Source organism: Triturus cristatus, chromosome 6, assembly GCF_964204655.1.
Source record: "Triturus cristatus chromosome 6, aTriCri1.1, whole genome shotgun sequence".
Taxonomy (NCBI): Eukaryota; Metazoa; Chordata; class Amphibia; order Caudata; family Salamandridae; genus Triturus; species Triturus cristatus.
This window is the reverse complement of record NC_140589.1, coordinates 1609263731-1609276118: the sequence shown is the minus strand read 5'-3', so window position 1 is coordinate 1609276118 and position 12388 is coordinate 1609263731.

The following is a 12388-nucleotide window of genomic DNA, read 5'->3' as shown; positions in this document are numbered from 1 at the left end:
ACACTCAGTCAAGTTGGCAACATGTATCTGGCAAAACGTTAGGGGTTAACCATGCAAAAAGGGGCACTTTCCTACAATGTTCACATAGTTTACCAAGAAATTGTAGAGTGCAGGTAGACAGGCACCGCGCAGAGTACAGGCAGAGTGCTCACTTGGCAGACTTCTAATGTAGTTCAGGAACAGAGTCTCCCATGCACCGTAGGTGCTGGATGTAAGGTCAATACTTCATTTTGTTTCCATTAACTACTTCCATCTTTTTCTGGATGAAGATTTCTTTGAGGATATTAAGCCCCAAAAAAATGTACATGCCTACAGTTTCTGAGGAATCATTTAGGCACTCTGTTGCCTCAATCTGGGGCACACCTGGAGGCTCAAAACATCACTTGTGGAGTTAAAAGAAATTCTGAGCCTAACACTGAACATGGAAAACCTACACAACCCAACTGTACAGTCCTTCTATTCATGCGGTTTGAGCAAAACCCAGCTTCGCACTGGTCCTGAGCACAGCTAGGTTTTGGATTTTGGAGCCTATGTGGCTTTTCAATGATAATTCTGTTGCATTGCCCCAGGATCACCCATACCGTGACAGACTGTTAAATATACAGACTTTCGCGGAACATTTGTCTGCCAAGTTTCTAGAGATTTATATTCTTGGAAAGAATATAACAGTCAATGAGTCCTTGATCTTGTACAAAGGGGGATTTCTGTTTATGCAAAGCAAATCAAGTATTGTATTGTAATTGCATTTACATAGCGCTTACTACCCCTGACGAGGCGTCAAAGCACTTTTTCGCCGAGTAGCACGCTACTCGGGACCTATAGAGGATTAGTGTTGAATTAGTATAGTGAAACATGCAAGTACATTTTAAGTGATGGATAGGTTAGTCAGTTATTTGGATTCGGAAGGATAGCAGAAGGATAGAAGAGGAAAAAAAAGGTTTGTATTTATATAGTGCTTGATACCCCTGATGGAGTGTTGAAGCACGCTACTCCGCAAACTCATAAAGATTAGTGCTGAATTAGTATGGTGAATATGAAAGTAATTTGAGTGGTGGATATTAGTCAGTTATTTGGAGTAAGGAGGATAGGGGAGGGATAAAAGGGAGGAAAGGTGAATATGAAAGTAATTTGAGTGGTGGATATTAGTCAGTTATTTGGAGTAAGGGGGATAGGGGAGGGATAAAAGGGAGGAAAGGTTTGCATTCATGTAGCACCCGTTACCCCTGATGGGTGTTGAAGCGCTTTTGTGGCGAGTAGGACGCTACTCCGTACCCATAAAGGATTAGTGTTGAAAAGTAGTATAGTGAAGTATGAAGTAATTTGAGTGGTGGATATATATCATTCAGGTATTTGAATAGAGAAGGGTAGGTTGCGGGATAGAAGAGGGAAAGAGGTTTGTTTTCATATAGCGCTTGCTACCCCTTGATGGGGTTTTGAAGTGCTTTATTGGCGAGTAGCACACTACTCTGGAACCCCTTAGGATTACTGTTGAATTAGTATTGCAAAGCATCAAAGTAATTTGAGTGGTGGATAAGTTAGTCAGTTATTTGGATTTAGAAGGGTTGGGGAGGGGTGGAAAAAGGAAAAAGGTTTGCATTTATATAGCGCTGGTAACCCTGATGGGGTGTTGAAATGCTTTATTGGCGAGTAGCACGCTACTCTGGAACCCATAAAGGATTAGTGGTGAATTAGTATAGTGGAATATGGAATTCAAGAAGTGAACATGTTAGTCTTTTATTTTGATTGAAAAGGAACGTATGAACCCGTTACAGCATCAGGATGTACACGTTGTGGGAGAGCTCTACGGGTTATATGTACAGCCTAAGAGTATATACAGGAAAACACTCCACAATAATGCTGCAGGTTGCTCTTTCACTTTAGGAATTAGTGAGTAGATTGTATAGCAGCTTGATCCCTCCTACCCCAGGCATAATAATCTTTGTACCCCCCTGGGGTGGCATATAAGGGATGTTTAACCTCAATTTGCCCCAGAGAATCAGAATGCCCATTAGACCACCGGGAAATTTCTTCATTTACTGTTTTGACTTGAGCCTTCCTGCTGGACATGGGCCTGTGCTCCCTATATTCCCTTAGACAACAGTTTTTCTGCCCTTGGGGGGGTGTTTGCTCCCAATCTACTCCCCAGGGGATAAAAAGCCTACTAAATCAAAAGTGAATTGCAGAGTTAACTTTTTTGGGGGTGAGAGGCCCCTAGGACAAAATATGAATAGTGGGCAGCCCACCCTATCATTGGTCTCAGCCCCTGTCCCTAAAGCCTTTAAAGCCCCAACAGTCTTTCTGCATTCCTTGTGCACTGGGCATCCCCATTCCCATGGCAAGCAAGAGGAAATTTAAATTGGTCTGGGGGCAAACATCAGATATGGACGCGCAGATTGGGGGTAAATTCAAATGTCATTTTCTTGCTATACTACCATGCTGAATGGCTGACATATCTGAAAACTAGACAGCAGGGGAGTCCAGTGCAGGGTGTCAGCTTGGAGGTGATTTATACATTTGTGAGTCAGCCCCTTCCCGTCAGGGGGAAGGAGTAATCTACTCCGCATTCCTCTGGTGGAACAACTGGTCATCCGCCCTAATATAACTCACCCCCTAAGCATCAGAAAGGGCCTAATCAAATGTATAAGGGGGAGGCTTGTCTCAACTTTTCCCACTTCAGTGTCTGGGTTCCCCTCCTCCAGTCTCAGGAATGTCAGCAATACCTTTCCACTGGAGAAGCATACTCATAGGCATGTTGTGTATATGAATAGTCAAGTGCTTCTAAAATGGAAACCACAGACCTGTGTCACTCTATTTACTCATACACTGCACACCACCACACTAGCATACACACATGCTTAAGTGCATAGAATCTTGGTGCTACGACCCAATATCACAGTGACTAGCAGAACACTAATGCTACCACCACTGTGTCACACATGTGAAGCACCTGACAGGGACAGTAGTCCATCTGTCAACATGAAGATTTCGATTGGTGCACGCCTTGAAGTCCAGGACCAGCATAAGTCCAGAACCTCTCGCAAGTCAATGGCAAGCCCAGTCTTCTGAATACTCACTACATTAGTGACTCACCATGCAAACTTCCACTATTTCCCTCAATCATCATGTAAAGTTGTCTAACTAAGCCTTTGCGTGACATCACTGACAGCTTTCACAACCATACGCCAAAACAATAACTCACTAACACTTGACCAACTGATTGACACTGTCACCACCCTATTTCATGCACCTGCTATTTACAATGAACCTGAACCCACAGCTCCTTTTTAAGATATTGACAGCATTCTAGATCACCTTCACACTCTGGTCCCTCTGAACATTCTTGGGGTTTGAGTTTGTAACAGATACACAAACACCCACACACAGAATACAATCTCCTCTCTACTTCATGCTGACCAGAAACTCATTAATATTCACACATGCTCTACTCACAACACAACAACCTCATACTGACCTCTGGACACAGAGGCTACCTTCGTGTCCACATCCCTCTGATCATGCCTGCATGCACATACCAGTTACATAACCTCCATGATGATTCACTGATTGTCAACTCATCTATCTCTAGATATAAAATTCTATAATTTATCCCCGTGCCACAGTGCACAGCATTATCTCTACTTCACCCAGTCCCAACATCTTCTATGACCTCAGAAACACACTTCCCTCACTCTTAGATCCACACATGCATCTCAGAACCTTTAACCCTCCAGCGCCACATGCAGAGCAATGGATATATTGATATTCCACCTAAATCCAAACATATTTTTCACAAGACATGCCCAGGGGTAAGGATATCCAAAGCTAACTTCAACCATGATTTCCCAATAACTTCTGTTAGTGACAAAGGTGGTTGACTTACAGTTTTTACCGCCGCTACTGGCACATGCACAGCACTCTTTCAATTTTTATTTTATTTGTGTGAGAAAATCAGAATTATTGGCTCATGCTCCTGTAAGCCATACAATGCTAAGGATGCCTTTACAGTTGCACTTTTTATCATCAAAGCAATCAATATACAGAAAAGTATTGTTTTATGATGTCAAATATTTTGTCATGTACTTTTGCTACTGTTATTGATAAAAATAGCTATTTGTATGTGCTCTTGTTTTTACTCTTGGTGTAATCATGTATTATTATTTTATTGTCAACTACGTTTATGGTTGTTTACATACCGAATAAAGTTTTTGAATCGAATCGCCTTTACAGTATTATTCAGTTTATTACGACTAGAAGTGGTACAATCAGAGTCTTCTTCAGACGTTTACTCTGATGCAAACATAAAACAGAAACTTCTTCGCTTCTGGGAATTGATCTCCATCAGTCAAACCATTCACTAATTTCTTTTTTATGTAATTCATAAAGGGTCCTCCTTTATCACTTCATCTCATTTTCCATTACTCTGGCTAGTCCCTCTCCCACCATCATGACCAACTGTTACTTTGTTTTTGTCCTGCATTTTATCTCCCTCTTTGATGCTCAGGAATCTCAGGTGGGAGTAAGTTACTAAATGTTGCAGACTTTTCATTTATTGTACCTCAAAATTATACTCCATGATCCACACTTGGATCTCTGGGAGCTACATCTCCATCAAATACTCAAAGATATAGGAAAAAGGTTTGTGGTCAGCTTAGCTTTAAATTGATTGACTGACCTGTAATATTCATCTACCTCCATCTCCACTGCAGAATACTGTATGTCACTACTCACGCCCTTAGAGACAAATGCAACATTTCTTTTATTCTTCCATTATTGTACACATATATGCGGATGACACACAAATCTTCTCTTTACCCTCTTTCACTATAAAGATAAATTCCTACATCTCGACCTTTAACTTACCTGTTTCCTAACTAACTGCTACTACGTCACCATTGACTTTCTTCTACTTAATGCTGTAGAATCGAAAATCTCCACCACCCTTCTCATCTCCTTCCCATCTCAGAGACCATCATTCCATCCTCTACAAGGAGAAACAAGGGAACAATTATTGAGGCTATTGATACACAATTGAGGAATCATCTCTTCCACAGGATAGGGACAGAGCATCAGCTCCCAAGCATTAGAAAACTCCAGCATCACCTCCCTTTCCATCCCACTACAAATCTCCTTTGTACATCTGTCATAAGTAATCTAGATTACTGCAACAGCTTGTTCATGGAATCTCTCCAGCTGACAATGTTATCAGCTTTTCAACCTAACATTCTTCTCCCTTTCACTTAAAAAAACATCTCTCCCTCCTGCCTTTAGGGCGTTTGAATCGTAGCCAATGGCAAAAACCAACATGAAATCTTTATCCTAATCTTCAAATCAATTTATGGGCTGGACTTTCACCCGTCACACCTCAACTTGATCACTGCAATCTGCTAATGCGCACCTGCTCCCAGTTCCCTCTTGTGCTATTTTTCCCTACTTTGTACCCTGAAAACCCCCCTCCCAGAGAGCTCAATATCATTTCCAAACAAGCCACCATTAAAGCTAGCTTCAAAACACCTCACTGACCAGATGTATCACCACCACGGTCTAAAGGCCGCATCCAGCCATCAGTCTGCTCACCATCAGCCCAGGAAAATATAAAAGTGTGAATGTGTTTAAGTATGTGTAATGTGCATGTCCTGTAAGTTCATCATCCTGCACCTTGGCTTCCCAGACCATCTTTCTATGTAAATCAACAAATCTGTTTATTGTCCCCCATACGGCAATTGATCTTTTATACGATTTGTTATTCAAATCCAATCCCAATAAATTGTGCCTAAACCAACGGCAATCAAGCCTTACTTATTAAGTTTAGTTTCACAATGATTCAAAATTCCAGCCACACATACTTACATGTCCTTTGTGCACGTATAAAACCATTTTGGCTATCACAAAGAGAGGCAAGTGTTTGAACTAATGTTTTAGCAAACATTTCATTGTCTTAATTCAAGAGAAAAATGGACAGTTTATTTCCTTTAAGAAACTTAACATCACTAAATTCATTAATAAAGGTGAAAAATGTAAACTTTTAAGTGCTCCCATAATGTCAAATGTTGTACTTAGAGACACAATCTGGGCATGCAGACCTTGCTCAGAACAAGATTCAGGAGATGGAATTCTATGAGGATAGCTACCCTGAGTGATGTTTGTAGACCGAGGATTCTAAAAGCATTTCACCTACTTAAAATTGAATATGAGATGGCAGATACTGAGGCTTTTCCTTACCTGCATCTATGCCAGGCCCTAAAACATTTGTGGTTCTTAAGAATGAGGCACAGGACACCTCGTCCATAAAGTATAAAGTGTTAAATTAATCTTTTCATCCACAATGGCATCCAAGATCTACAAACCTCTGTTCAACAACCATGTAGTATGAAATTTCTCCAGGCTCGATGGCTGGCTGATCTAGACCATATTGAGAAAGCTGTTTAGGACTAAATGATGTAACCTAAGGAAGTGAGAAATCGCCGAGCTTCAGGCAGGTACAATATAAAATTTGACGTAGAGACTCTGATTACAAGTAATTGGTGTAATTTTTATTCCTCTAAATAAAATCCAACTATACTGAGTTGCAATTTGTTGTGTAACATAAATACCACGAAACTATGAGTCTTTCCTTATAAATAGGGAGTAATATGCAGATTTTAGTCTTTACTACATCAAAATCAGCATGATCTGGTATTTACCAGGATTCACCCCCTTTCAACTAATGTCCGCAGGTTTGACCTGCTGAAATTTATTCAGAGGATGTGATTTTTACATCACTACTTAATACTACTGCTAAATATATGTGCAGGATTTTGAGTTACTGTAAATTTTGAAATTTTAAGGTCAGCTCATAGTGAGAGCCTGTAGCTACCATACTCAAATACAGATGTTATGGTTTGGTAAAACTAATAACCATGCATGTTTGCGAGGATGCAGCCAACCACATACTTTTTGCCTTATTTGGAATGCCATAGTTATGTGTGTTTTGGAAGGAGGTTGTGGAATGCCTCAGAAGCATCATTGAGCTCTCTGTGCCTTTACATACTGGCGTAATGTTCTATGGGATGTCAGATGCCTAGAATCCTGCCTTTGAAATATGTCAAGCTTTTAAGGACGTAGGATTGGGCACAGTGCATTGAGAAATTGCCAGACTGTGGAGGCGGAAGATAGACACCACATTTTGGGAACTGGTGCACAGCAGCAGAATAGGATATCCATATCGATAGAGGTCGTCCTTACATGTTTATTAAACTAGGAGACCTAAGGAGAATGTTCTTTGAAGAGAGACTAACTGGTCTGAATGAAGGTGGTCATCCAATAATAAATTATCTATGAACCACATTGAGAATCAGAAGTTAAGTCAAAAATTGGGGATACTGCTGTTAAACCTGGTAGGGTCTCTAACACGCTTGCCCAGCTGAAATCTATGGGAGCTATACCAGGAGATGGATGGCAAACACTCGGTCACCATGATCATCACTCTGATACACCTGGGTGAGATACCCCATGGGAGGTCTGATTTCATTGAATAATGGAGATGAGACTCTTTCTCCAGCAATCATCAGAGTCACTCTACTATGTGTGATTTGGAAGTTTGGGAAAGCTGCCATTCGTTACTGGTCTCTCTGGGATCATGCCGTCCTGTGTTTCTGATGTTGCGGAGGCTGTATCCAGGCCTAGCACCACACAGGCGTCTTTGATTTTGTTAATGGTGATTTAATGGCCCTGGAGGGTGAAGTGAAGGCAGAAAGGGCACCATCAGCTGGTGGGTATTTTTTCTCTCAGCAGGTAGGAGGTTACATATTTAAATTCTCGTCGTTTATCCAGGGTGTAAAGGGAGACTTTTTGAAACAGCAACAAGGTATTGTCACAGAATATCTTGTTTTTTAGCTCTGCAATGCCTGGAGATTCCGATGTGGACAGTGCAAGGGATTTTACTGATTTCACCCTATTCCCTGCTACTGTGGGAGAAGACATGGGAGGGTTCCACTCTTTGCCGTTGTTAATTGCAATGTCCTCTATGTGCATGGCAGTGCTGAAAAAGGTTGAATGGTCTCGTCGAGGCCCTTGTAAAAGTGTCTTGTTGGGTGACATAAAGCTCTAAGCCGCCTCGGGCGTCTGTTATGGGAGAGGGCCCAAAAGACCGTAGGACTAGAAGCAGTTCTCTTGACTGGGGGTGAATGTTTGATTTGCTCTGCATTCCGTCCATTTGTGTGTCTTTTGCTTTCTTGCCCTAAGTGCGCCGGGTATGCCCAGACGTGGGTACCAGGCTCACTGTGCCACTGGATTCAAGCTAGCCTGGCTGATGAAGGGTGATGCCCCAAAACCGGTCGCATGATGCTTGTTTCCGGTCCAGGGAGGACCTGGCTTGGCAGTTCAGGTAGACTGTTCCCATGAGCTACAGGGTCAATACTGATTTGCTTATGGCTGGGTCTAAACTGGGGTGGCATGGTGAGCACAAGAACGATGGATTTAACCCAGATCGCTTGACTGGGGGGGTGAATGTTTGATTTGCTCTGCATTCAGTCCATCATCTGTGTGTTTTATACTTTCTCATCCTAAGTGTGCCGGGTATGCCCAAGCGTGGGTTCCGGGCTCACTGTGGCACTGGATTCAAGGTAGCCTGGCTGATGAAGGGTGTTGCCCTGAAACCGGTCCCAGGATGCTTGTTTGAAGTCCAGGGAAGACCCGGGTTAGCAGTTCGTGCTGGACTGTTCCCAAGAGGCACAGGATCAAGACTGATTTGCACATGGCTGGGTCTAAATTGGGGGGCACTATTCTTGTGGGGACTTGGGTGCGATAACACACTCACGCTGTGGGGACTTGATTGCACTGTGGGGACTTGAACACAGGTCCCCAGAAGGCAATGTATTCTGAATGATAAACAAGCTTTGGCATAGCCAATAGGTCTTGCCTTTGGGATTTATGTGTTTAGCCAGAACTTTTGGCTATATTATAGAGCATTGTGACTGCTGTGCATCATGCTGAAAAGTTATAATAAAAAGTGTTAAGCATTTTTGTTACCTTTATACAAACCAAGATGACATTATATACAACTGAACAACCTGATTAAAAAAAGATTTTAACATAAAAAAATATCTTCTAGTTTTTGGGAATTGCACTGCTGGCAACTTCTTCCTGCCTGTTTTCATGCTTGTTTGTTAGAATCTTTTTTGTTATGGGGGAGCGGGACATAAATAACGGGGGAGTGGAGGCTGGAAAACAGTAATTTAATTAGAACACGAGCTGCGGACGAACACTAGGGGAGAATCAATAGATGCCAGAATCCGAGGGCAGACTGACGTGATGCTTAGGTGGTGCGCTGATGCAAAATGGTGGTGGTGAGTGAGGTTTGGTGCTCAGGTGGTGCCACTATATGGTGTGGATTGGAGATACGTTGTGTATTGTAGAGTTGTTGAGTTGAAATGTGTTGTTTGGTGTGTAATTATGTGGTGTGTATTGAAATTATGCTTAGCGAAATTGTGTCATGGTGTGGAGTGCATTTATGTTGATTGGTGGTATGTGGCAAAGAGTGTAATTATGTGATGTGTGATTATGTGGCACTGAGTGGTATTATGTGGTGTGTATTTATGTTGCATTGAGTAGAGTGTAAAAATGTGGCGTGTAATTATGTGGCACTCAGTGGTATTATGTGGAGGGTAATTATGTTGCATTGAGTAGAGAGTAGTTATGTGGCTTGTAATTATGTGGTACTGAGTGGTATGTGGGGTGTATTTATGTTGCATTGAGTAGAGTGTATTTATGTGACTTGTAATTATGTGGCACAGTGTCATTATGTGGAGTGTATGTTGCATTGAATAGAGTGTAATTATGTGACGTGTAATTATGTGGTACTGAGTGGCATTATAGGGAGTGTATTTATGTTGCAATGAGTAGAGTAATTACATGATGTGTAATTATGTGGCACTGAGTGGTATTATGTTGAGTGCATTTACGTTGTATTGAGTAGAGTGTAATTATGTGGCATGTAATTATGTTGCACAGTGTTATTATGTGGAGTGTATTTATGTTGCATTGAATAGTGTAATTATGTGACGTGTAATTATGTGGTACTGAGTGGTATTATGAGGAGTGTATTCATGTTGCATTGAGTAGAGTGTAATTATGTGGCATGTAACTGTCGCACTGAGCCCTATTTTGTGGAGTGTATTTATGTTGCATTGAGTAGAGTGTAATTATGTGGTGTGTAGTTCTATGGCCCAGTGGTATCATGTGGAGTGTATTTATGTTGCATTGAATAGAGTGTAATTATGTGACATGTAATTATGTGGTACTAAGCGGTATTATGTTGAGTGTATTTATGTTGCATTGAGTAGAGTGTAAATATGTGGCGTTTAATTATGTGGCACAGTGTTATTATGTGGAGTGTATGTTGCATTGAATAGAGTGTAATTATGTGACGTGTAATTATGTGGTACTGAGTGGCATTATGTGGAGTGTATTTATGTTGCATTGAGTAGAGTGTAATAATGTGATGTGTAATTACGTGGCACTGAGTGGTATTATGTGGAGTGTATTTATGTTCCATTGAGTAGAGTGTAATTATGTGGCGTGTAATTATGTGGCACAGAGTGGTATTATGTGGAGCGTATAAATGTTGCATTGAGTAGAGTGTAATTATGTGGCGTGTAACTATGTCGCACTGAGTGGTATTTTGTGGAGTGTAATTATGTTGCATTGAGTAGAGTTTTATTATGTGGTGTGTAATTATGTGGCACAGTGTTATTATGTGGCGTGTATTTATGTTGCATTGAATAGAGTGTGATTATGTGACGTGTAATTATGTGGTACTGAGTGGTATTATATGGAGTGTATTTATGTTGCACTGAGTAGAGTATAATTATGTGGCGTGTAGTTATGTGGCACTGACTGGTATTATGTGTAGTGTATTCATGTTGCATTGAGTAGAGTGTAATTATGTGGCACTGAGTGGTAATATTTGGAGTGTATGTTGCATTGGCTGCAGTGTAATTATGTAGCACATAATTATGTGGCACTGAGTGGTATTATGTGGAGTGTATTTATGTTGCATTGAGTAGAGTGTAATTATGTGGCACTTAGTGGTATTATGTTGCGGGTATTTATGTTGCATTGAGTAGAGTGTAGTTATTTGGCTTGTAATTATGTGGTACTGAGTGGTATGTGGGGTGTATTTATGTTGCATTGAGTAGAGTGTAATTATGTGGCGTGCAACTATGTCACACCGAGTGGTATTATGTGGAGTGTATGTTGCATTGAGTGCAGTGTAATTATGTAGCACATAATTATGTGACACTGAGTGGTATTATGTGGAGTGTATTTATGTTGCATTGAGTAGAGTGTAATTATGTGGCACTTAGTGGTATTATGTTGCGGGTATTTATGTTGCATTGAGTAGAGTGTAGTTATTTGGCTTGTAATTATGTGGTACTGAGTGGTATGTGGGGTGTATTTATGTTGTATTGAGTAGAGTGTAATTATGTGGCGTGCAATTATGTCACACTGAGTGGTATTATGTGGAGTGTATGTTGCATTGAGTGCAGTGTAATTATGTAGCACATAATTATGTGACCCTGAGAGGTATTTTGTGGAGTGTATTTATGTTGCATTGAGCAGTGTTATTATGTGGCGTGTAATTATGTGGCACAGTGGTATTAAGTGGAGTGTATTTATGTTGCATTGAGTAGAGTGTAATTATGTGGCTTGTAATTATGTGGCACTGAGTGGTATTATTTGGAGTGTATGTTGCATTCAGTAGAGTGTAATTATGTGGCATGCAATTATGTGGCACTGAGTGGTATTATTTGGAGTGTATGTTGCATTGACTGCAGTGTAATTAAGTAGCACATAATTATGTGGCCCTGAGTGGTATTATGTTGCGGGTATTTATGTTGCATTGAGTAGAGTGTAGTTATTTGGCTTGTAATTATGTGGTACTGAGTGGTATGTGGGGTGTATTTATGTTGCATTGAGTAGAGTGTAATTATGTGGCGTGCAACTATGTCACACTGAGTGGTATTATGTGGAGTGTATTTATGTTGCATTGAGTAGAGTGTAATTACGTGGCGTGTAATTATGTGGCTCAGTGTTATTATGTGGAGTGTATGTTGCATTGAATAGAGTGTAATTATGTGACGTGTAATTATGTGTTACTGAGTGGCATTATGTGGAGTGTATTTATGTTGCATTGAGTAAAGTGTAATTATGTGATGTGTAATTATGTGGCACTAAGTGGTATTATGTGGAGTGTATTTAAGTTGCATTGAATAGAGTGTAATTATGACATGTGATTATGTGGTAGTGAGAGGTATTATGTGGAGTGTATTTATATTGCATTGAGTAGAGTAATTATGTGACATGTTATTACGTGGCACTGTGTGCTATTATGTGGAGTGTATTATGTTGC